This window comes from Arvicola amphibius, chromosome 3, assembly GCF_903992535.2.
Source record: "Arvicola amphibius chromosome 3, mArvAmp1.2, whole genome shotgun sequence".
Lineage (NCBI taxonomy): Eukaryota > Metazoa > Chordata > Mammalia > Rodentia > Cricetidae > Arvicola > Arvicola amphibius.
Window position 1 is genome coordinate 67,668,153 of NC_052049.1, and position 24,171 is coordinate 67,692,323.

Here is a 24,171-nt window from a genome sequence, read left to right on the forward strand (position 1 = left end):
ACTGAATTTAAAATAACAAGCTGCCCAAAGGCAAACTTCTCTTTCCCTCACCACACTGTGAATATCTGTAATATCTGTCCACACCTAGTGTGTGTGTGTGTGTGTGTGTGTGTGCACATGAGTGTGTGCATGTGGTATTATATTTTATGATATTCTATCACTAAAAGAATTAGAGAAAGGTGTACATAAGATCTTTAATTTTGTAGTAATATTATAATGTTCATGAAAAATTTTCTGTGTTGCACTACCAGCATAGCACCAAACTTACAGTATGGTAATATATATAATAGAAACTTGGGGGTTCTTTGGCATAAGTACTAAAGTTATAATTTTTTTAAGTTTCCCAAATAGGCTATCTATACTGAGTCTTACAGTTCATATAAGCTTCCATGAATCAGAACATGAAATAAACTCAAAAAGAAAACACAGACTCGAAAAGTACTTCTGTATAATGTTGCGTTAGCATAAGCAAAAGCTTTGTTGCATTGCTCATGGTCTTAAAAGCCTAAACAGACAGTTCACAAAATATAGTCAATCAATGTCCAACTCTGTCTGTGGCCCTGTTTTATTGTAGTCTTTAGCTAAGGCTGACTTTTAAATTTTTAAAGGGTATAAAGTAAAATAAAGATGAATATGTAACAGAAACCACACACAGCTCATCAAGTCTAAAATATTGATTATCTGGCCAGTTCCAGAAATATACTGCCAACTCTGGGTTTGATTCTGGGGGGAACTGCTGGCTGCCCTGATGTGTAATTCTGCATTTGAATGGGAGGCCACCCAATCATACCAGGGATACTGTCCTCCTGGTGCTGCCGCTTTTATATTGGAAACATGGAATATTTTCTCATAACAACATTGTTAGTGCATTTTCTTCCCATATAAAGAGCACTGGTGGAGTAAGATATCTACCACTGGTAATGTTGTACAAGGCCAGTTATTCAAAGTAATTTGAAGGAACAAAGATCTATCATACAAAACTGAGTTTTATAAAAACAATGAGAAATTCTTATACCCAACTGTAATATTACCTCCCATATAACATTAGAAAATGTTTTAGAAAACTCAGTATGTTTTAAGTATATAAGTTCACATGAAAGTATTTAAAGATTTTAAGTATGGAAATTTTAAATATTTGTTCATAAAAACTGTTTAATATGCTCATTTGTTTCAGAATTAACTTTGTAGTTAGCATGACTATAATCAATATTAAATTAGACACACAGAAATTCAGGCATTGTAAGTAACCAAATTAATAGGTAACCAAAAATAAAGTTGGTAATCAATACAAATATTTTATTATAAAATAATAAATTTTTCTAATATGGCATTTTACAGTGAGTAGAAAGTAATAAAATATTTTTTGACAAAATAATTTTCTATTTCTTTTTTAAAAAGCATGTTCATATTGTCCTGTCAAATGTTTTATTTCTTACAATACATGATGATTACCTGGCATCTTACCTCTAAATATAATATTAAAAGGGATGCAGAAATAAAAGCACCATGAAAGACAATGTAATTAAGAATGTGATTATGAACAAAGAGTAAGCATTTTAAAAAAAATGAACAAATCTGTTAGCAGGATTAAAAGAAGCAAATAAATTTTAATAAAATTCAGTTAGAAAAATTCCTCTACTTAAAACCATAATAATAAATACTCTATTTTGATACTAGCCATAATTTAGTTCAAGATTTCCTTCGGTATCTTGGCTACCTCTTAATTACATAATAATGCTTAGAATAAAGCATATAGGTAATTTTAACTTTTCAGTCACGTGTGTTGCTGTTTTACTTGGGAAAAGATGTATTTGTTGTTGTTTAGTTTATATCTTACACAATTCTCCCTTTCAAACAAGGTCAAGCCAGAAATAATGCCCAAGATGAACTAAAAATAAAGCTATATGATTCAAAGGGATGTGGATCAATGCAAAAGTGCAAGGTCTGTTTCTTCCCCATCTTAAGACGAATGCACATCTTCTATGGGTAAAACAGCCCAAAGCAGTCTCTTTTAAACCATCTATTCTCATAAACAACAAGCCTTTGACATCTGTGACACAGGAGACATGCAGAAGTCATTAAGAGTGTCCCGAGGGGATTCCAACAGTTGCTTCACTTTAGGGTGGGTGTGAGAAGGCTTGAAATTAAATTACTCTAAAATAAAGTTAGAGTGCTAGGCAATTTCCTGCTGTCCAGCTCAGTAGGGTTTCCCGTGAGAAACGAAAGTGGGCAAAAAGCTCAGACAGACAGACAAACATATTTACCCCAAGGTAGAAGGTACAATTCAATTAGCCTGTCACAAAAGGGAGATGCTTTCTCCTTCTGTTCAGATGTCATGGGACTGAGGAACATAGTCTGGAGCCAAAAAAAAAAAAAAATGGCACAAATGCATTCATCTGGGCTACCATTCATCCTGATCCAAGGTCTAAACACAACACATAAAAGAACAGCACTGTGGAAGGACTTCCTCTCCCTAGTTACCAAGTTGAGAGTCGCAAGGGAGCATGGGAGCAGGGGGTGGCGATTTTTCCAGAATGTTTCAGTGTCTAGGAACTGTCAGAGGATCCTACAGAGTTAACGACTGGCTCTGAAATCACATCAGTACAATTCAATTCACATTTCACAAAAAATATGCATTTTTAAATTTTATTATTATTATTATTATTTTGGTGCACAGTATGGTGTGTGTAAAGGTACCTTATGAACTTTCTTTCCCTCTGTAGCTGAAAACCGATATAGGCACTTCCAAAGAGTCAAGTATCTATTATAGTGCCTCATTAATATGCATGTTTTTGGCACTCGGTTTGGTTCAGCTGGTATGCTTTCCAGTATCTCATTCTTTATTTATATGAGACTGGGAGGTGTGACCTATGGAGCCAGTTGGCTGTCATGAATTGGAATATTCATTAAGCCTCATGAATTATGCATTAGACTGCTTATAATACTAAGATCCACATTTGATCTAGCCAGAACTCTCAACTGCTTCCCATTTGATGGAATGATCCACATTTTGGTCAAACTATACATGTGCTCCATACACTGCAGGACTGAGTGCACATTTGCTACCCAGAGAGGCCTGAGATTTTGCAGCTCACATCTGACTAAGTGGGTTTTCATATTTTTGCATGTTCAAAGGGCAAAACAGACATAGTACTCTAGCAAACTAGATTAGAGTAGCATTTTTCTCTAGCCTGAATACTACTTCCATCCATTACTGCCCCTGCCTATAAAAGTCATCAATGACTGGTAAGCAGCCAGAATATTAAATGACATATAGCTATCTCCTGGTGATCCACACATAAAAGCAACACCAAATGAAAGGACGTGGGAAAGGCTCTTAAGAACTTAAGAATGTACCTTACCAGAATCAAGGAAAGACTTTTACTCATAGCCTTATTTGTTTTGATATTTTTGTATGGGTAAAGATATGCAGGCTACAAAAAGAAAACAAAAACAAAAATGAAAAAGCCTAATTTTCAGATTTTGCTGATATAATAAAAAATAAAAAAACAGTGCTTGAATTATAAATATTTTCATTTTGAAATATGTGTATCAATGTTAAATTCATATTGTGTTTAAATCCATACCTTTTAAAATAGAAAAAGTAAATACAAAGATGAATCAGCAAGCATTATGATTTATTGTATAGACAGCTAAAGGCATTTCACTTTTAATTTCTTAGTAAAAGTTGCTCAGGTCCAACTCCATGTTACCTATTTATCCTTATTTTTTAAAAAACACCATGGTTGTATATGGCCTCAATCTTAAATCTCCGAACATTTTCCACTTTGGAATGTGTCTACTATTTTTCCCAATGTAGACAGGCCTTAGAAGGCACTCTTATTGATGAAGGTAATTATTGCCACAATTAAACCCTCAAACACAGTTTGAATGTGGTGCATTCCCTTTGCTATATTCTGGAAAAGTGGCCTAAAGGATCTATAGCCAGCTCTAAAAGAGGTCATGGGTGAGTCCTGGATAAAATGGCATTGTTTACAGATTTTTTAGTGAAGAGATTAGCTGTCATTTATTTTCACATACCTAACTAAGGCGCCTTAGTGGTTCCCAGCAAGAATATGTTCTCTTCTCTTCTTAGCCTGTCACATCCTTGTCAGTTTCAATAAAATTACTTACCTGAATTATGCAAATGAAGCTTTGTTATGTCCAGCTCCCGTCATTGTTCATCTCCACTACAGCTGAAAATTCTAGCAGACCCCTTGCTTACACTGTCTGATTCCAGGACTCCTTAGGTCAGGACCTTTGAACCTCAGAGCTTGACTTATGCCACAACCATTTGACAAATCGCCCAGACCCTCACAAAAGCTGGTTGAGCCCCAGAGTGGCTGCTCTCTCTATACACCACTGTCTCTCTGTTTTGACATTTCCTTCTCACTTTTCCTCTCAGTAATTAGACAAAGGGAGAAAAAGACATTTGTGTTTAAAGAATGCTTTCATTTAGGACTGTGATAAATGGCTCCCCTTTCCAAGAAGCTGCAATCCCAGTACAAGACAGAGGGCTCCTTCACAAGGGCCTGGACAGTGAGGGCCTCCCACTACACTCTTCCAGGACTTTAGCCTTGCCTCTAAGAGCCCACAGAGTGTGTCTACTGATTTGTTTTGTTCTCAGTAACTCTGAACAATGGGAAAATGGAGCATAAACTTGCTTGTTAAAACTATCATGGTTTTAAAATGAAAAAATATTGCGTTTATAATCTAAATAATTTTAGCAATGCTGGCAGTTGAAAAAAGTACTGTGATTTTGAAAGTAAATTCACTACCGTTAAATGTCTTTCTGTTCCAATAACAGATTACAGGTGGAAATCTACCTCATTCTTTGGTGTTTTATATATTATCTTGAAAGGAAAAGAATTAACATGACTATCATAGAAGTGATGAATTTGAAATAGTTTCAGAAAAAATTCAGCATATGTGGTTTAAAATAAGATATAGGACAACCTTGTTGCAATAGGAAAACCTGTCACGATGATGGAAAATTTTAATAGAGCAGAACTTCTGTCAACCATGTTTTCATATGCTTCTTTTAGAGCAATGAGTTAATGTTCATTGTTCCATGGAGAGAGAAAGATTGCCAAACATGACAACAAATTGAAACTGCATGTGAACCCAAAGCCTCCAGTTCTGGCGAGGGATTAACATGTTGCCATCGATGTTGTGGTTCATCTGTTGCTTGCACTCACTGTGCTTTATTAATCAGAGCACATTTCCCAAAGCAGGCAGGTTACCTCAAGTCATCACATTCTAGTTAATTATTAAACAAGAAAATCCAAGGGATATAACTTTATTCACAAATTAAAGTATAACAAATACAGGAAATGTGGGATTCAAAAGTGAAAAATAAATAAATAAGAGACTGCCCACATCAAGTGGCATGCAGCATTTATGTGGCTCCTCAAAAACTTTTCTGTCCTGACACTGGTTAAGTTAATACTGAAAACAACAATATATATTCTCAAAAGAGCATTTCTCTTATACTTACTTTAAACCATTAGGTCATAAAGTTCCTAAAGAATTTACAATAACACCATTTTAATAAAACCAAAACATGAAGCTAAAGCTGATTCGTATGAACTTTTGTCATCCCTTGCCCTCTCCTCTTTTCGTTTAGTTGGAAGAGCTAAAACTGCATAAATGAATAAACATGTCAGAGTTTCTATCCCCAGATCCAAACAAAGCCAAAGAAGGAATCAATTTCATTTGGAATTTTACTGAAATCTTTCTGAGGGAACAGGGTCTTTATATGATTCCCATGGAAAAGGCCCTAGACCAAGCAGGCTGATAAACCTGAAATAATGCCCCCCCCCCCCAGGCCCAGGGCCAGAAAACATTCTGCTTCAGAGAAGGTTTCTAGCATGCAGGCATGAATTTTGTGAGAAATGCAGACCATGGGAACTCGTTTGGTAAACGTTAACTGGTATAGAGTATGCTTAGCTTATGGTTCTTTCATTCTGTAATCTGAACAGAAGTGATCCTGCTGATGCATAACTGAAAGGAGTATCAGTAAAACCTTACAGCTCCCAGGTACAAAGGGGAGCATAGCTCATTGGAAAAGGGAGCTGATTATCTTTGGCAAATCCAAAGTTATACTAGCATGTAAGTTCTAGTTTTGTGGTTTTTAAGCCAAAAACTTCAAATCTGTACAGCTCTTGCAGAAGGTGTTTATGTGCTAATATATGACTTTAAACATTCATGCAAGCTTTTTCTTTACAAGCCCTTGTGAGTTCCAATATCAAAACTCAGGCCTTTACAAATGCTAGTCTTTTTCTTTTAAGTAACAATATAGTTTCATTTGTTTTTTGTCAGTCAACTATGTCTTTATTTTCAAAGTAAAATATCTGCTTTTGCTGATGGATTAGGATCAAATGGTAACTTTCTTGAATACTTTCAGAAAGTAGAAATCTTTACTTAACATGAACTCCCTCCAACAAAGGTCATTTTTATCCAGGAAAGTCACAGACAAAATTTATCTACTCGCTGACAAGTCATTCTTTTAAAAGCAAAGTTAATTTTTCTTAAGCCTATCAACAACCCTTTGGTAGGTGGGGAAGACTGAACTGAAGGCTGGGAGGAAGAAAGCAGAGTCAAGAGAAGCCATGGATCCTCCGACAGAGATGGACACTGATTAGAATCTCTGGTGAGCTACTGCCACATGGCGAAACACAGATTAATGGAGATGGGTTAACCTAATATGTAGGAGTTAGCCAATAAGAAGTTAGAGCTAATGGCCAAGCAGTGTTTTAAGTAATACAGTTACTGTGTGGTTATCTCAGGTGTAAGCTAGCCAAGCAACCGGGACAAGCAACTGAGCCCTCCTATTACAATAAGACTTTCAGATAACTTCGATAACTTATAGTGATGGCTATTTAAGGATGTTTTTGAATAGGAATTATATTATTGTTGATGACAAAATATTGCGTTGAAATCATTCATTAAAAATAATTTTCTATTACTTAGTAAGCAGGAGTTTTAATAGAGTTTTAACTGATGTTTTATGATTTTAACATCTAAATAATATGAAATTTTTGAACGAGAAAAAAATATTTTAATCTAATTTCAAAAGATTATTTGTCAGAAAACAATCAAAAAGAACTTTTAATTCATGGTGATTTTGATTGCCTGTTTTAATTTTTTTAAGGAGGTCTTCCTGGTTATTGTCCAAAAGGGAACTGGTAGAACTGTCCTAGCTCAAAAGGAAATATCTTCTCCTCAACATTATGGTCTGAAATAAAGACTATTTGATTTTTGCCAAGTAGTTATAATAATGGCTTCTTTATTCTATTCAAGGATAAAGAAACTGTACAACTTAATTTATCAACATGATGTTAACAACTTTTATCTATACCTGTCTTTACCTTACAGTGAAATTTAGAAGAGTTTTTTTAAGGTCTTATTTTACTCTCAGACTATTTAGATGGTTACTTTTTAGACATTGCATACTTTCTTCATCTTCACATCTCATCATGTGGCATTATCTCATCTTCCACCATTAGTTCCTATAAATTAAATTTCTATGATTGAATTGCTGTACCTTTTATTTTATAGCTTCCTCACAAATTTAATACATACATTTTAATATGCCACATACACCCCTGCTACTGCCTCAATCCAAATCCTCTTAAATTCTCACCTTCAGAATTAGATATGCCTGCTTATCTGCTTCTTACATCCACCAATAGTATTCAACATAAAATTCATAGTTAAGTACACTAAAACTCAGCATCTTTCAGAAGTGGTGTCATCATCGATTTTAGAAACAAATTTAGTATCTTAGCAAGGCTGCAGCATACCTGGCATGTTCATGTACTGAGCCTCCACAATCTTCTTCCCATTTCCTTTATCTTTATCAACCCACAATCTCTGTTCATACCATCAACATGACCAGAACTTTCATTCTGAGTCAAATGAATTCATGCGTTCTTGAAGCCCTACTGATATCATGGAACTTGTCCATTTATACCTTAGAGCTGTGAGCTCTTCCATAGTAGGAAAATCCATTTTGTTTATTTTAATTGCCTAGACTTTATTTGGCATTTGCTTAATAATTACTTAATTGAGAGTCATCCAAAACAGAGGAATTTGATCTTATGAAGTCACTAATAAGTAAGTATATTATCACTAATCTGAAAAAAAAGAAAAAGAAATGGCAAAATATTATATCAGTAGGTCCAGCCTGTGTCACTAAGGCTAAACATTGCATGTAGGAAAAAACAATATTTAATGTAAGATTCCAGTTTCAACTCCAATATATAAAGAGCTTAAAAGTAATTGACATTGTAACTGACACTCATTAAAGAGGAAAAAGTCAGCCAATCCAAAAATCCAAGATTTTCCTGGAAACTGAAACAGTGGAAACTGCCATCTTAAGACATGGGAAGCATACAACAGCTAAGATTTGGCTTATGGAACAGAAACTACTGGGATTTGATCTGGTAGGAACATTTGTAGAACAATTTTGGTTAATGCAATATTAATTGCAGAAGACTAAGAAATTCCTGGGGATGCCAGTTTCAGGAGGCACAGTTTCCTGGTCTTTACTTCCTGAAACAACACCAGGTTCTCACTGTGGAGATCTAGAGTATACCTACATAAATAAGTATGGAAGAATAATCATTGTGAAACCCTGCCAGATTTGACTTGCTAAGAAAGGCCTGGCTCAAAGGGAGAAAGTCTATCAAAGGAGATTCTTGTAAAACACAACCTTACCCAGCTTACAAATAAGGTGTGTATTATATTCCAGTACCAATCACCACCCTGGTTTATTTGAGGGGTAGGGAAGATGTATTCTAAAGAATCATGACTTCCAATAAATAGCCTAGCAATTCTGTTATCCATCCAAAAATGAATATATGGTGGAGGTATACTGGCAGACATACTTATGAAAGTCAAAATCCTAGAATTAGGTCTCTACAACACCAAAGTTTTATCAGAAGAAAACTGTAAATTTCATCTTCTTCATATTTTATCACCACAGTATGGTAATAGTGAATGGAAGGGTATCAGTATAAGTCAAAGAACAAAAGAAAGGAGAGAGAGAGAGAGAGAGAGAGAGAGAGAGAGAGAGAGAGAGAGAGAGAGAGAGAGAGAGAGAGAGGAAAGAAACAAGGAAAAAATAAAGGAAGAAAGAAAAAGGGAGGGAGGGGGAGGAAGAGAAGGAGGGAGGAAAGAAAGAAGGAAGGAGGAAGACAAAAGACTCCTTTTTCTACAATTTTCTGAGAATAAGTGACTCTGAGGGTGCATCAGCCCTTCACCTCCAAGGCTCTGGAAACATCTAGAAAGCAGGGACAGGAAGAATGTAAGAGCAGAAAGATGAGGAGACATGCTATGAAATGTTGTTCCTCTAACATGGCACTGATGCTGCACATCTAAACCCAGGAGCTGTGATTATCTCCTCTATTAGACCTGCAAGAGATCAAGCCACTTAAAACTTCCAGCATGAAGTTGGGTAGGGGATTTTAAGATATAACTCCTAGTTTAGGAGCTATTGGCAATTAATGGCTGCTAGTGAAGAAAGAGCCACTTTTGGGGGTGGCCATGGTGGATTCCTCATGTCACATTCATGAACATAAGGGTCGCACTAATTGGATTCAGTGCATTAATTAATTACTTGGTTAATTAATTATAAAGGAGATGAGATAGGGAGGTTCTGGGAGGAGTTGGAGAGAGAGTGATGGATGGTAAAAATATATTGTATTTATCTATGAATTTTCAAATAATACATTTTAATATACAGAAAAGAACTTTATCAAATCAAAATGATATTTCCTGATGGAAAGAATAAATGGTATATATAAACTGAAAGATGAAATTTGTATATAAAAAGACAAAAATAGATGCTAACATGAAAATTTTAGTAGCAGAAATGAACCATGCTTTTGCTGGGCTCACTGGTATTCTCAACAATAGTCATGTACATAAATAATCTGGTCTTGAAGACAATTTAATGAGAATACTACCAACTTGAGTCTGGAGCAAAGACTCAGCAGTAAAGATCACTGGCTGCTCTTGAAGTGTTTTGTTCCTAGCACACACCTGGTAGCAAACAACTACTCAGAACAGCATCTGATGCACTTGCCTGACCTCTGTCATCACTATGCACACATGTGGTGCATAGACATACATCCCAGCAAATTATTATACATAAAATAAGCCAAAATAAACAAATCCAGAATCTGTAGAGAATATTATTATTAAAAATTACAGAGGAAAAGTGATGAAAAAGTCCAAGGACTATGGGATAATGAAAAATTGTGACAAGTGTATATACTGAATACCGTTGCAGAGGAAAAAGAAAATTAAGGTAACAGAAACAATTGAAGAATATTGTAAAAATTGAAGATACACCTTTTAACATCACAGATGTGAAGGCAAAACAATTCTACATGATAGCCAAGTTGCAAAAACTTGAATATATGGTGATATGCAAGATATTCTTGAGTATGGCAATAGGATCTGGACATTTCTGGCACCCTCTCCTCAGCTGCCCAAGGAACTAGCTGGAGGCGTCTTCCTGGACACCTGGGAAACCCTCTAGAGTCAAGTCTCTGCCAACCCTAGAATGGCTCCCTTAATTAAGATATATAATTCCTTGTTCCCTGGCGTTGGATGGAGAAAATGACAGAGCCCCTCATTGGAGCACCGGACTGAGCTCCCAAGGTCCTGATGAGGAGCAAAAGGAGGGACATCATGAGCAAGGAAGTCAGGACCGTGAGGGGTGCGTTCACCCATTGAGACGGTGGGACAGATCTAACGGGAGACCACCAAGTCCAGTTGGAATGGGACTGATGGAACAGGGGACCAAACCGGACTCTCTGAATGTGGCTGACGGTGGAGGAGGACTGAGAAACCAAGGACAACGGCGATGAGCTTGAACTCTACAGCAGGGACGGGCTCACTGTGAGCCTTGTCAGTTTGGTTGCTCACCTTCCTGGACTTAGGGGGAGTTGGGAGGACCTTGGACTTAACATAGTGAAGGGAACCCTGATGACTCTTTGGCTTGGAGTAGGAGGGAGTGGGGGTATTGGTGGAAGGGAGGGGAAGGAAGGGGGAGGAGGAGGGGAGGAGATGGAAATTTTTAATAAAAAAATGAGAAAAAAAACTTGAATATAAAAATGAAAATTTTGAAATATATCATAGAAAAAGAAAACTTACCTACAGCACATGTATAAAATAAAACTAAACAAAAATGCAAGGATCTTCTCATAAGAAACCCTGTAATTAAGAAAAGACTAGAGGTGCAGACATATCAAGTTATGACTACTGCATTGACATAGTTTACAATGTTAAGAACTTAAAATACGACCTATATCTAACATAAAAGAATTAATCAAACTGCAAATTAATAACAGAAAGATAAATGGAATACCAATGTATCTGTAAAATTGCAGAAAGCATATTTAAACAAGTAAAGTGTATCAAGAGATATTTCAGATCATTTCCTCTGTATGTGCTTCCCCCTGCTTTCGTTTAATTTTCCCCTTTATCTTCTTCTGTCTGTTTTGTTCTGTTATGCTTTGTTTGTTTTAATTGTCCTCTTTGTAAGAGAAAGAGAAAGAAAGCAGAGAGTTGAAAGTGTGGGGAGGTGGGTAAGGTCTGGGAGGAGATGAGACAGGAAAAGTGAAATCAGAATAGATTGTATAAAAACAATCTATTCTAAATTTAAAATATAAGAAAACTGATAACAAATAATAAAGTATATATTACACATGTATATATACATCTGTATATCTTGTGATATATATGCATTTGCTTTAATACATACATGCATTGACTATTTTGTACTATTGCTTTGATATAATACAAAACAGAATTTTTCCAATACCCTTCTAAAGGAGTGATATAAAAAAAACAATAAAAGACCCCAAATTACCAAAAGTTAATCTAAAATAATTGCACTCCAAATAGCCTTGTACCTATTAATGAACTCAGATCATTAATTAACAGTATTCCAGGAGAGGAAACACTATCTCCAAATTAAATTTCCCTCCTCTCATATAACTCTAGCTTGTGTCAAGTTCACATAAATGCATCTAACACAGTATTGATAAATAATTTAGCATTATGTATCTGCAGATGGAAAAAACCACTATCAATGTATCGGTTCTTGAATTATAAAGAATTCCAATGCAATTTACAGAAATCTATTTAGTAGAAATGAGCTACCTATTGTATAGGTTGTACTGTGAAGGCTACATTTCTATGTAAAAATAGAGAGGAAGACAAAAGAAAAAGAGGAGGAGGACAAGAAAAAAGAAACAAAGAAAAGGATAAATAAAACAAAGTCAAAAGAGTTTTGATCTGGGAGCAGGATTTAATATATTGCTATAGAAATGAAGACTGAATGGTATTGGGGAAAATATGCATGTGGGATAGCAGAATAAAACATACCCCGGAAACAACTGCATGCAATATAGTAAACTGATCTTTGATATTCATGAAATTTTCAGATAAGTACAGTTCTTACTCCTCATCAAAGATTTCTTTTTGCTGAAGAAGGGGTTCCTATAGTGATTTACAACTGATACAAATGCAAAAATTAAATAGCTACAAGGTTCTCACCACACCTGGAGCATCTACAAATTAATGTCTACATTTAAGCATCAGGGAACATCACAGAGTAGGGAGTAGAAAGAGTAGCAGAGGCAGAGGACCAGAACCAGGACACCTGCTATTAGAAAATGTCTGCTAGAAATGACCAGCATGCTGTCCTTGTGACTTTTCAACAACAGGACTGCTAAACAAGATATGCATAACAATACCAGTTGACATGCAAAAATAGATAAGGGATATTTCACAAGGCTCCACCCATAGATGTAGGGCTACAGGCAATCAATGATGCTAAGAGAAGGAGATTCACTCTTCCCCCAAAATAAGCTCTTTGGTAGAATACCTAATCTCAAATAATATACATGCACTTAAGAACAATACTAAATGGACTCAGTGGGCAGTCTATTGCTGTCTGCTCTTTACTCAGTTGTGATTCCTTGTGTTAGTCACCATATACAGTAAACAGAAGCTTCTCAGATGAGGGATGAGAGAGGCACTGACCCATTGGCATAACAAGTCATTAAGAGGCAGTTTAATAATATGTATGCCTAGTAGAAAAATACCAAAAAATCCTGTGGCCATTGTCTGTTTAATAATAGGTTCTTGCTCCCAGAAATAAGAAACATTTTACAGCATTTACAAAACCTATAAATGTCCAAGACAGATCAAATAGTAGCATTTGGAGGAGAGTTGATCATGCAAACCCATCCCTAGATGTGGAGCAAAAGGCAATTTTTAGTGTCTAGGAGGAAAGACAGTTTTACCCTGTTATAGTCAGTCACTATATTCTAGTAGAATATCACACATCTATGAAAGTTTGGACAACAAAAATTAGTATTAAAGAATTTTTTAAAAAGAAAAGTTGAGTGTGTAGGAAAGACAGTGAATACGACTACAACATAATGTACAAAACTCAAACCTTATGAATAATAAAAATTATAGTAGAAAAATAGAATGCAATTTAAGTTCAGAAAAAGAAGTCTTTCAACAAATGGTATTTTAACAGGATTTTATTCAGTATATTAAGCTTTGAGGCCAGCCACGGATCTTACACTTTAAACATCATTTGGCTCAGAATGGATTATTGATTTAAATGGAGAATTCAGGGCTAGTTATGAGAAACCAAGTTATCTTGAATTTGATGGTAACATTTAAGGCACCACATAATAAAACCCATGAATGAAATGGTTTTATTAAAATTTTAAAATTAAAATTGATTTTATTAAAATTTTAAAAATTGAAGGATGCTATTGGAAATATGAGAAAACAAGTCACATCTTGAACAAATCTTTTCAGAATATTTTCAACTAGGAAAATTGTTCCAGAACTTACATAAAATTTTTATGGTTTAAGGATTAGGGGGAAAGGTACCCACTTGAGGACAAAAACGGCTATATATATGTAGATGCCTCTAGAGAGAGAAGAGAATAGGCAAGTATGAGTGCAAGGTTGGTCCACATCATGAGTCATTAGACACATGCAAACCACCATAGCAGGCTACGTCTGCTAAAAATCCTAATGACTATGAAGACTAGGAGAGCTATAATACCTCATTAAAGATAAAAATAGTGAAAAAGTGAGAACAGAGCCATTCTAGGGAGAAATTCCAAACTGTTACTTTACAGGACAGGTTTGACCATTTCTCACAAAAGTAACAGAATCTGAGCACTGTAATATTTCACAGTGAATCTGAAAGCATGCATTCAAATAAAAGCCTGTATTTGGATAAATTTCACATTTATCATTGTTTACTGACTTATAGAGTCATCTAAGAATTTTTCAGTAAATGAATGGGTAAGCAAATTTTAATGCATCCATTTGTTGAAACATTAATTAGTATTAAAATGTATTAGGTACAAAGACACAACAAGACATTGATGAAATCTTAATTTAATATTGACAAGTTTAGGAGTTCAGTGTGAAAAACAACATTCTGTACAATTCCATATCTGTGACATCCAGGAAAAGAAAACATCAGGGAGATAGCGTGATCAGAGCAGTGATTGATAGGAGTTCAAAATGAAGAGGAAAATGTTTGAAAGATGGAAACCAGGTGGTTTTTAAAAGCTCAAAGTAGAAACATTAATATATGTAATTATTTAAAATAGATTTAGGAGTGTGAGGGCATAAGGATCAGATGAAGAATAAGAAAAAATACAAAATTCAATCAGAATCACTGAAGAAATTTAAGAAGAAAAGAATGTATGGCTTAACTACCTTCAAAAGAGTCAAGCTTTAAAACTAATGACAAAATAAGCTCTATGAACAGTTATTCAGCTTGAAGTTATACGTCGGGAACTCTTTCACCATTGCATACAAGTACATTGTGTTCTGGCCGCATTCATTGAACCCTTTCCTACTTCCATCCTTCCCTTGCAAGTTGCCTTTCCTTTATAAAATTCTCTCTTCTATATACTAGATTTTGTATTTTTTAAAACTTCCCCATGCAATTTAACCAGTGCTATCTGAGTGCCCTGAGTTTGTAAATATCCATGAAAGCCTACTGAGCTCACCAGTAGGGTACACAAGGGCATACTCTGACCCCACTATTCCCAGAATCAATTCGTTGCTATCAGGGCAGCAATCAATGGTAGAGACCTGGAAGTGCTCTCCCTTACATAGCTGGCTGTGAGACAGGCCACAGTTTTCTAGAGCGGGGTCTATATAGACAACTAGTATGCGTTAGTGGTTGCTATATCTATGTTGTGCTTAAAATACTGTGTTTTCCAGTTCTTCTTATCCATGAGTTCTTACATTCTTTCTGCAACAGTTTCTGTGCCTTCATGAAATAGTATAGATAGCTTGCTGAACCCTCAGCTATCCTTTATTCTTGACATCTTTGTAATCATGGGTCTTGGCATTTGCCTCCATTCACTGCAAGGAGTAGGTTCTCTCTTGAGGTCTAAGAGTAGCTTTTGCCTGTAAATATAAACATGGATAGGGTTTGCTTGATTCTGTGTCCATTCAGCTAAACAGCTATCTTAGCTCTAGGAATTCTTTAGTCATGGGGTTTGGGCTAGGTTTACAGTATTAAGCATGAATTCCCTCTCATAAAGCAAGCGCCAAATCTAAGAAAGAAGCACTTTTTTCTTCATAATAGCCACACAATCTGTCTTAGTTAAGACTTCTATTGCGATGATGAACCATGACAAAAAGCAAATTAAACAGGAAATATTTCCTTGGCTTATGCTTCTGTATCTATCTACCATCACTGAAAGAAGTCAGGACAGGAACACAAAGAGGGTAGACCCCAGAGGCAGGAACGGATACAGAGGCCATGGATGGGTTACTCCTCGTGACTTGCTTAGTCTGCTCTCTTATAGAACTCAGGACTGCCACCCCAAGGATGCTAACACCCACAATGGAATGGGGCTGTCCTCTATTAACCACTGATTTAAGAAAAGTTCTACAGCCAGATCATATGGAGGCATTTCCTCAGTTCAGATTTTCTCCTTTCAGATAACTCTGGCTGTGTCAAGTTGACATAAAACTCACCAGCACAGCCTCAGAGCACCAATGGGGATATCATGCCTATCACGTTGATATTATAGCTAGTAGTTCACAGCTGCTGTAGACCATCAGTGCCTTTACTCAGCAGTTATCTTCAGAGCCCTACAGAGCAACATGAGAGTTAGCCATAAGGGAGAAGTCCTCCAGGCAATTTCCAGTTTGATTTCTCCATATCTCACATTCAAGCTGTGTAGTGTCTAAATCAGAAGGATGTAGAAACTTATTTCTATGGGTAACTAGTAGAAATGGCACTGTTTGGTCAACATAGGGGACCATCATGGTATATTTTGTGTATGTGTTTGTGTGTGTGTGTGCACGCATATGCATGCATGCATGTTAAACAGTCAAATCAATAGTGAATGGAAAAAACCAAGTGTCTTAGTACTAGAATGGCAATTCACGGTCAAGACAAGGAAAAAGACTCAGATAGTTTATGTCGTAATGAATAACATTAGTTGAAGACATATATAGTAATTGTTTATCTATTATATAAACAGATGGTTATATGTAGCAATATGTTTAAACATACATATAGTTTTAACACCATGCATTTTATTGATTTGACAACTGAAAATGCTTATGAATGATACTCGAGCAATATCAAGTCAAGTCCACTTAGTGTACAGATTTTGGATCTTGGAAACAGGCTGTTCTCCAATAAAAAAAAAAACAGGCCTTCATAAAGCAATGTTTAATTCTAGGCTTCAGCCTTGTATGTTACCAGAAAGCAGGCACTCTAAATGATACGTAGTGTTGGGTACATATCACAGAGGCCAAGAGAAAGAGCCCAATGCCCCAAACTGGAACTATTTGTGGAACAGTGACCCAAAGTATACCAATCTATGGAACAAAGCACAGTAGTATTTGGTTATAGTGAAAATTACAAATAAATATGAATCTGTACTGATGTTAGCAAATTACTGCATAAACAAATGGAAGAGAACAACTTGTCTTTCATGTAAAGGGACTCTGAATACATGGTGTAACTAATCCACCTCAGGAGCAGAAGCCTGTTTCTCTCCTGCAGCACTGGCTGGAACTTCCCTCCAAAATCTATATGCATGATGACTAGAGCAAATTACTACCTTCAGAGCCAATGAGACTGTGAAACATCGTCTCAGGGATTGAGCTCAGCACCGACAGATACTTGACACATTGGGATGGTATTCACCTGGACATAATGTAAGGAGATCATAGCTATCACAAAGCCGATACTCTCGTTATAGCATGAGACCATTAGAAAAATGTAATTGAAGAATATTTTTCAAAACATCCAAATGGCATGCCTTAAAACTGTCAATTCATCAAAAGATAATAAAGCCTGATAAATCATCATAAGAAAAAGAGACCCAGGAGATCAGAGTAAATGTCATGTTGTCCCCAGGATTGGTCCATGCAATCTGAAAGTATTCTAAAATAAACTTTATATATTTTAAAAGTTTTTGTGATGAATAGGGATATGTATGTACATGGATAAAGGAAATTTTTAAAGTCACTTTCAACCCTGTGTATGCGCCCTATTTTTAAACATAATCATTTTAACATATACTGTAATTCATGATTCAGTTAGCAAATGCTCCAAAGCTCCTCAACAATTCCTAGCATACAGCTTGACCTTTAAGATTTTCATACATTTTGCCATAAGAAAAAAATGTTCCCATGTAATGAGCTTGATCTTCTGCCATACAGGCTCTGAGTGTGCCTAACGAGGGCTGACAAAGAGGCTTTTTCTGTCTCTGCTTCCTTCTTCCCAACCCCTGTCCACCCCAGCCAGTCGACATAGTCCACCCACTGCTTAATCGCATGAGACTTGAGCTGATATGCTACATGTAAGCTCAGAAAAAAATCATGGTTGAAAACCAGGGATAAAGACATTGTCCTAGAATTCTTATATCTATCCTGTGTTCTTGAGAAAACATGTCTGTAGCTGCCAGTATGAATAATTATGACTTTAGGTTTCAGCAGGGAAACTCTTGAGGAAGAAAAATCAGATAAGTTATCACTGAATGTATCCAGTCCTCAGTTTTCCCATTTGTTAAATGATAAACTTGAAATCATGCTTCACTTTATCTCCTAATGAGAAAAAACCCTAAGGTAAGGCCCAGATAGGGTGTTCATCACAGACCTCACTCAGCAAGGTCAGTGTGATTCAGGTGCTAAATTACTCCCATGAGAGGCAGGTACTGAACCACTCCCAGCGTGGCAGGCTCCTGTAGCTAAATGTCTTAGGCCATATTCATATGCTCTCTTCTGTCTCTCAACAGGGACAAAGCGAGGTCAGAATAGGCCCCTGGAGGGCAGCAGTGGGGGAAAAGACGTGTGCAGCCTTTCTTTGGCTGACAAATATTCATTTTTATGAGTTGGAAGCCTCGGGCTCCCTCCCTTGCATCAGAAAATGCATCAGCTTGGGTTGCTGCAGGATGTATTTGTCTTGCCCTGCACATTATTATTTTATTGTTATTACTCTCATTCCTTCCTAACTGTGAGCCAATGAGCAGAATTATTTTTATTTACTCTGATTTTTTGGATGTTTGAATATATTACTTCAATATAATTTACAATCCCTTTAATAGCGTAGAATCATTATACGTTAGACATTTAAAGGCGATGGGACACATTCAATATGCTCATGACATACAACTTTGTAATATCCCCTCTTTCTGTATTAAATGCTTCAGTTAATAAATTCCAGCCTATTTTCTGTGTTTCATATTTGTATGCATAAACTCATAAAAATCACAATAAATGGCATGGATTTTTCTGATAAACTTATATGTGAGAATGTGATTGAGAATAGTTGCTTCTGGAGTTAAAGCTCCACTATTGGGGAAATCAAACAGAACATAAAGATGTCTTAACATCCAACTTCATTAAGATTCTGACCAGATCTAAAAATACCATCTTGGCAATGCATTTCCTAGCATCAAGCGAGCAATACACTCCACAACCAAGGGGGTGGTGTGCAGATGAATCATCTTTGTCTGACCCAGACTCATGACAAAGAACAATTCTCATTGTAAACTAATTTTATAATGTCCTAGTTTCAATGTCATCTGTGACACTAACACATTTTTCCAAAATGCTGGCTCTGGCTTATAAAAGCTTTGTAGCTTCTCTTTGACAAGTCTGAAGAAGATGATTAATAACCAGATATGATGGAACATGATGATATGACATCATCCTTAAAGGTGACCCAGGGCCTCACCAGAGTCTGTGTCCAAGCTCAGATTATTGTTGACTATTTGCAGCTGTCCCTGTTGTCCTGTCAGGCATGTGCAGGCTGATGGAGGGGATGCATGTTGGTGGCCATAAGAAAGGACTAGCCATCTTGGAGGTGGGGAATAAGACAGAATTCTGGAGTTTTTGTTGTTGTGTTTTCTGGCTTTGTGGAGGTTTTGTGTTCTTTTTCTTCTGAAGAGGTGTATGTTTCATTACATACATGTAAGGAAAGTAGCATGGGAAACTAAGGAGAAGGCAATCAACGCTGCCAGCAGGGCTTTGGGAATTTAATAAGCACAGTTCAAGTAGCTTTATTTTAATCCTTTGTGCCTGTACAAATCCTTTATTTTTGTGCTTGAAAATATTTAAAAGCTTTTATTTCTGGTCCCTCATTATTTATAGCCATCCCATAACAACCTTCCTTTGTAAAGTGAGGCTGCCTCTGTAGGTAACAGCCACATTTAATCTAATATGATGTGCTCATTTCTTATTTTGCATGCTCTTTCTTCAGAGTACCCACTTCTCATTTTTCACTTCTATTTATGTATAAACTGTAGAGTTCCATGTTAAAGGAAATGCTCGTCAACTAATATATCAACTGCTGATTTTGAAACAGCAATGGTAAAAAGGAAAACATTAGTTAGCTTTTAATTGTTCTTGAAAATGTCTATATAATTAACAGAAATTTAATTGTCGACAAGTGGGTGTGATTTAGCTGTTCTTCTCAAACTACTGTAGCTGAAGATTCCTTGTTTAAAAGAGAATCCAGAGGTAAACTCTTATTGAACTTTAATGGCAAATCTGCAGTGTATCATCAATTACTTTAATGAAACCCTAAAGATTCCAGTTTACTTTTCTTCTCCTGATGAAATATAAGGCCAAGTCCACTTTTTCTGAAGCATTCATGCTCAAGCTTAAGTACAAGAAAATTCTGCTCAAGAAAGATAGCCATTTCTAAGCTAGATTTTTTAAACAAGCTTCAAACTTGGTCTTCACATAACAAATAACTAAAGAAATCTTTGAAACTTTGAAGTCATGATATGAAACAAGAAATAATTTCAAATAATTTTATCATTACAGGGAACAACCACTTATTTTTTATAACAACCATTTCCCTGGTGATTTTAATAAATTTGGAAATCCTTTCTATTTAACACATTCAATAAATTGTATACAATTATATATGCATAGATGCACATTTCTGAAGTTAGGGAAAACGCAATATTTTACAAGTTTAGAATTTAAATTTAGATGACACAATATCACAGTAGAACAATACCAGATTTAATTCAAAATGCAAATGTGATCCTTATTTGTTTCGTCTGTGCAATCTGTGGAGAATCACTGAGTTATTTGGATTGAGTTTGATTCTTATGATTAATCAAAATCTCTAAATTCTATTTTTCTCAGCAGCATTCATTGGATTGTGGCACTTTTTGAATCAAACTGACAGAAGTCTTGCCGGTGAGAATGGCAGTCGTCATTGTCTGCTGTTTCCAATTTTCTGATTGGTCAGTGTCTATTTATAATCACTTGATGTCTGGACCACACTGGTAAATGTTTTGTATATTGTTGACTTAAACATTACATGCCCTTTTACTCACATCTAAATTTAAAATATCCCTAACCTAGTCCCTAGCGACTTCCTGAATGGGACTCTAATCATTAGTAAGCTGATTGCATCAAGCTTAGAAAAGAAAATTCTGTGTAACTCCATATCTGATGGGGGAATTAACATGTAGGTGTATAGCTATCTTAAAAGAATAAATACAGACTAGGGAGAAAGCTCAGTTGGTAAAGTGCTTGTCATGCAGCATGGAAAACTGAGCTCAATCTGAAAATTGACCAAGATGATGTGAGTTCATAATCCCAGCAGTGTGAAGGCAAAGGCAGGAGAATTTCTAGGGCTTGTTGTCCAGTAAGTCTTGCCTTTTTGGTGAGCTCAGGCTAGAGAGCCTACCTAATAAAACAAAGTAGTACTTCAGGTAGTACTTCTGCTATTTTGTTCTCCTGGGTTTTTTGTTTCCATATGGAACATAAGATTTTTTTCAATTTCTATAAAGAATTGTGTTAGAATTTTGATGGGGATTACATTTAATCTGTAAATCCTTTGGCGTAAATTAGCTATTTTCACATTATTAATTGTGTCAACTCATAAGGATGGCAGGCCTTTCCATTATCTACTATCTTCAGTTTGTAGCTTCAAAGCCTTAAGCTTTTTATCATACAAGCCTTTTATCTCTCTACTTAGCCTTATTCCAAGTTTTTTGATGTTATTATGATTATAATTGTTTCCCTGATTATTTTCTCAGTGTATTTGTTGTTTATATATAGAAATGTCACTGATTCTCTGTTGGTTTTGTACTTTGCTACTTTGATAAATATATTTATAAACTACATGAGGTTTGTAGTAAAATCTTCAAGGTCTTTTGCGTATAGAATCAATGATATTATTATCAAATATGGAATACTTTGACTTTTTCTTCTCCTGTTTGGATTCCCTTTATTTCCTTCACTTGCCTTATTTCTTTAAGACTTCCAGTACCATACTGAACAGGAAGGAGAGTGCACATTTTGTCCCACTCCTGGTTTTATTGGAAATTCTTTTTCTCCATTTTGTATAATGTTGATTGTAGGCTTGGTGTAAATTGCCATTATTAGGTTGGGATATGTTCCCTTTATCCCTAGACTCAAGACTTTTATCATAAAGATATGTTGGATTTTGTCTAAGGCCCTTTGTATCTAATGAGATAATCAAGTGGTTTCTGTGGTTTCTGTCCTTGAGTCTGTGTATTACATTTACTGATTTAGAAATGGTGAACCATTTTTGAATCTCAGTGATGAAGATGCCTTGATCATGGTAGATACTCTTTTTAAGATGTTTTTAATGAATTACGCAAGAATTTTATTGAGAAATTTGCAGTCTATGTTTGCCAGTGAGATTGGAATATAGTTTAGAGTATAACTCTCTCTCTCTCTCTCTCTCTCTCTCTCTCTCTCTCTCTCTCTCTCTCTCTCTCTGTCTCTCTCTCTCTCTCTGTCTCTCTCTCCTTTTTTGTTGCATTTTTGTCAGGTATTGACATCAGGGTTACACTGACTTTATAAAAATCATTTGGTTTGAAAATCAACATGAAATCACCAGAACCCAGCGAACTTATAACAGGAGGACTTCAACACACTAATCAAGAAGAAGTAGAAAAAAATTGACTTTATGAAAGTAATAGAGTCCCTTAAACAGGAGGTGAAAAACTCCCTTAAGGAAATGGACGAGAAGAATAAGAAAAAGTTTGAAGAATTGAGGAAATCCGTAAATGATATCCTAGGAAACCAAGAAAAAACAATCAAACAGATAATAGAAACAGTGCAAGACTTGAAAACTGAATTGGAGGCAAGGAAGAAAACACAACCTGAGGGCCAGCTGGATTTGGAAAATCTATGCAAACAAACAGAGACTACAGAAACAAGCATAACCAACAGAATACAAGAGATAGAAGAAAGAATCTCAGATTCTGAAGATACCATAGAGAAAATAAATACACTGATCAAAGAAAACAGCAAATCCAACAAATTCTCATCACAAAACATTCAGGAAATCTGGGACAAAATAAAAAGACCAAACCTAAGAATAATAGGCGTAGAAGAAGGAGAAGAAATACAGCTCAATGGTCCAGAAAATATATTTAATAAAATTATAGAAGAAAACTTCCCAAACATAAAGAAAGATATTCCTACTAAGGTTCAAGAAGCTTACAAAACACCAAATAGACTGGATCAAAAAAAAATCCCCTCACCATATTATAATCAAAACACAAAACATACAGAATAAAGAAAGAATATTAAGAGCTGCAAAGGAAAAAGGTCAAGTAACATATAAAGGTAAACCTATCAGACTAACACCTGACTTCTCTATGGAAACCATGAAAGCCAGAAGGTCCTAGATAGATGTTTTGCAGAAACTAAGAGACAATGGATGCAAGCCCAGATTACTATACCCAGCCAAGCTTTCATTCACTATAAATGGAGAAAACAAAATATTCCAGGATAAAAACAAATTTAAACAATACATAGCCGCAAATCCAGCCTTACAGAAAGTAATAGAAGGAAATTCGCAAACAAAGGAGTCCAGCATTGCCCAAAATAACTCAGACATCTAGCGACCCTTCACAAGCACATAGCAAAGAAGGGAAACACACAATCTCTACTACCAAATAAAAAATGACAACCGGAGTTAACATCCACTGGTCATTAATATCACTTAATATCAATGGACTCAATTCACCTATAAAAAGGCACAGGCTAAGAGACTGGATACAAAAACAGGATCCAACATTCTGCTGTTTACAAGAAACACACCTCAACCACAAAGACAGACATCTACTCAGAGTAAAGGGTTGGGAAAAGGTTTATCAAGCAAATGGACCTAAGAAACAAGCTCGTGTGGCCATACTAATTTCTAACAAAGTTGACTTCAAGCTAAAATCAATCAGAAGAGATGGAAAGGGACACTTTATACTCATTACAGGAAAAATCTATCAGAATGAAGTCTCAATCCTGAATATCTATGCCCCTAATACAAAAGCACCCACTTATATAAAAGAAACATTACTAGAACTCAAGGCAGCAATCAAACCAAGCACACTGATAGTGGGAGACTTCAACACTCCTCTTTCACCAATGGACAGGTCAATTCGACAGAAACCTAACAGAGAATTAAGAGACTTAATGGAGGTAATGAACCAAATGGACTTAACAGACATCTAGAACATTCCACACACTATAGAACATTCCACCCAAACAGGAAAGAATATACCTTCTTCTCTGCAGCTCATGGAACCTTTTCGAAAATTGACCACATACTCGGTAACAAAGCAAACTTCCAGA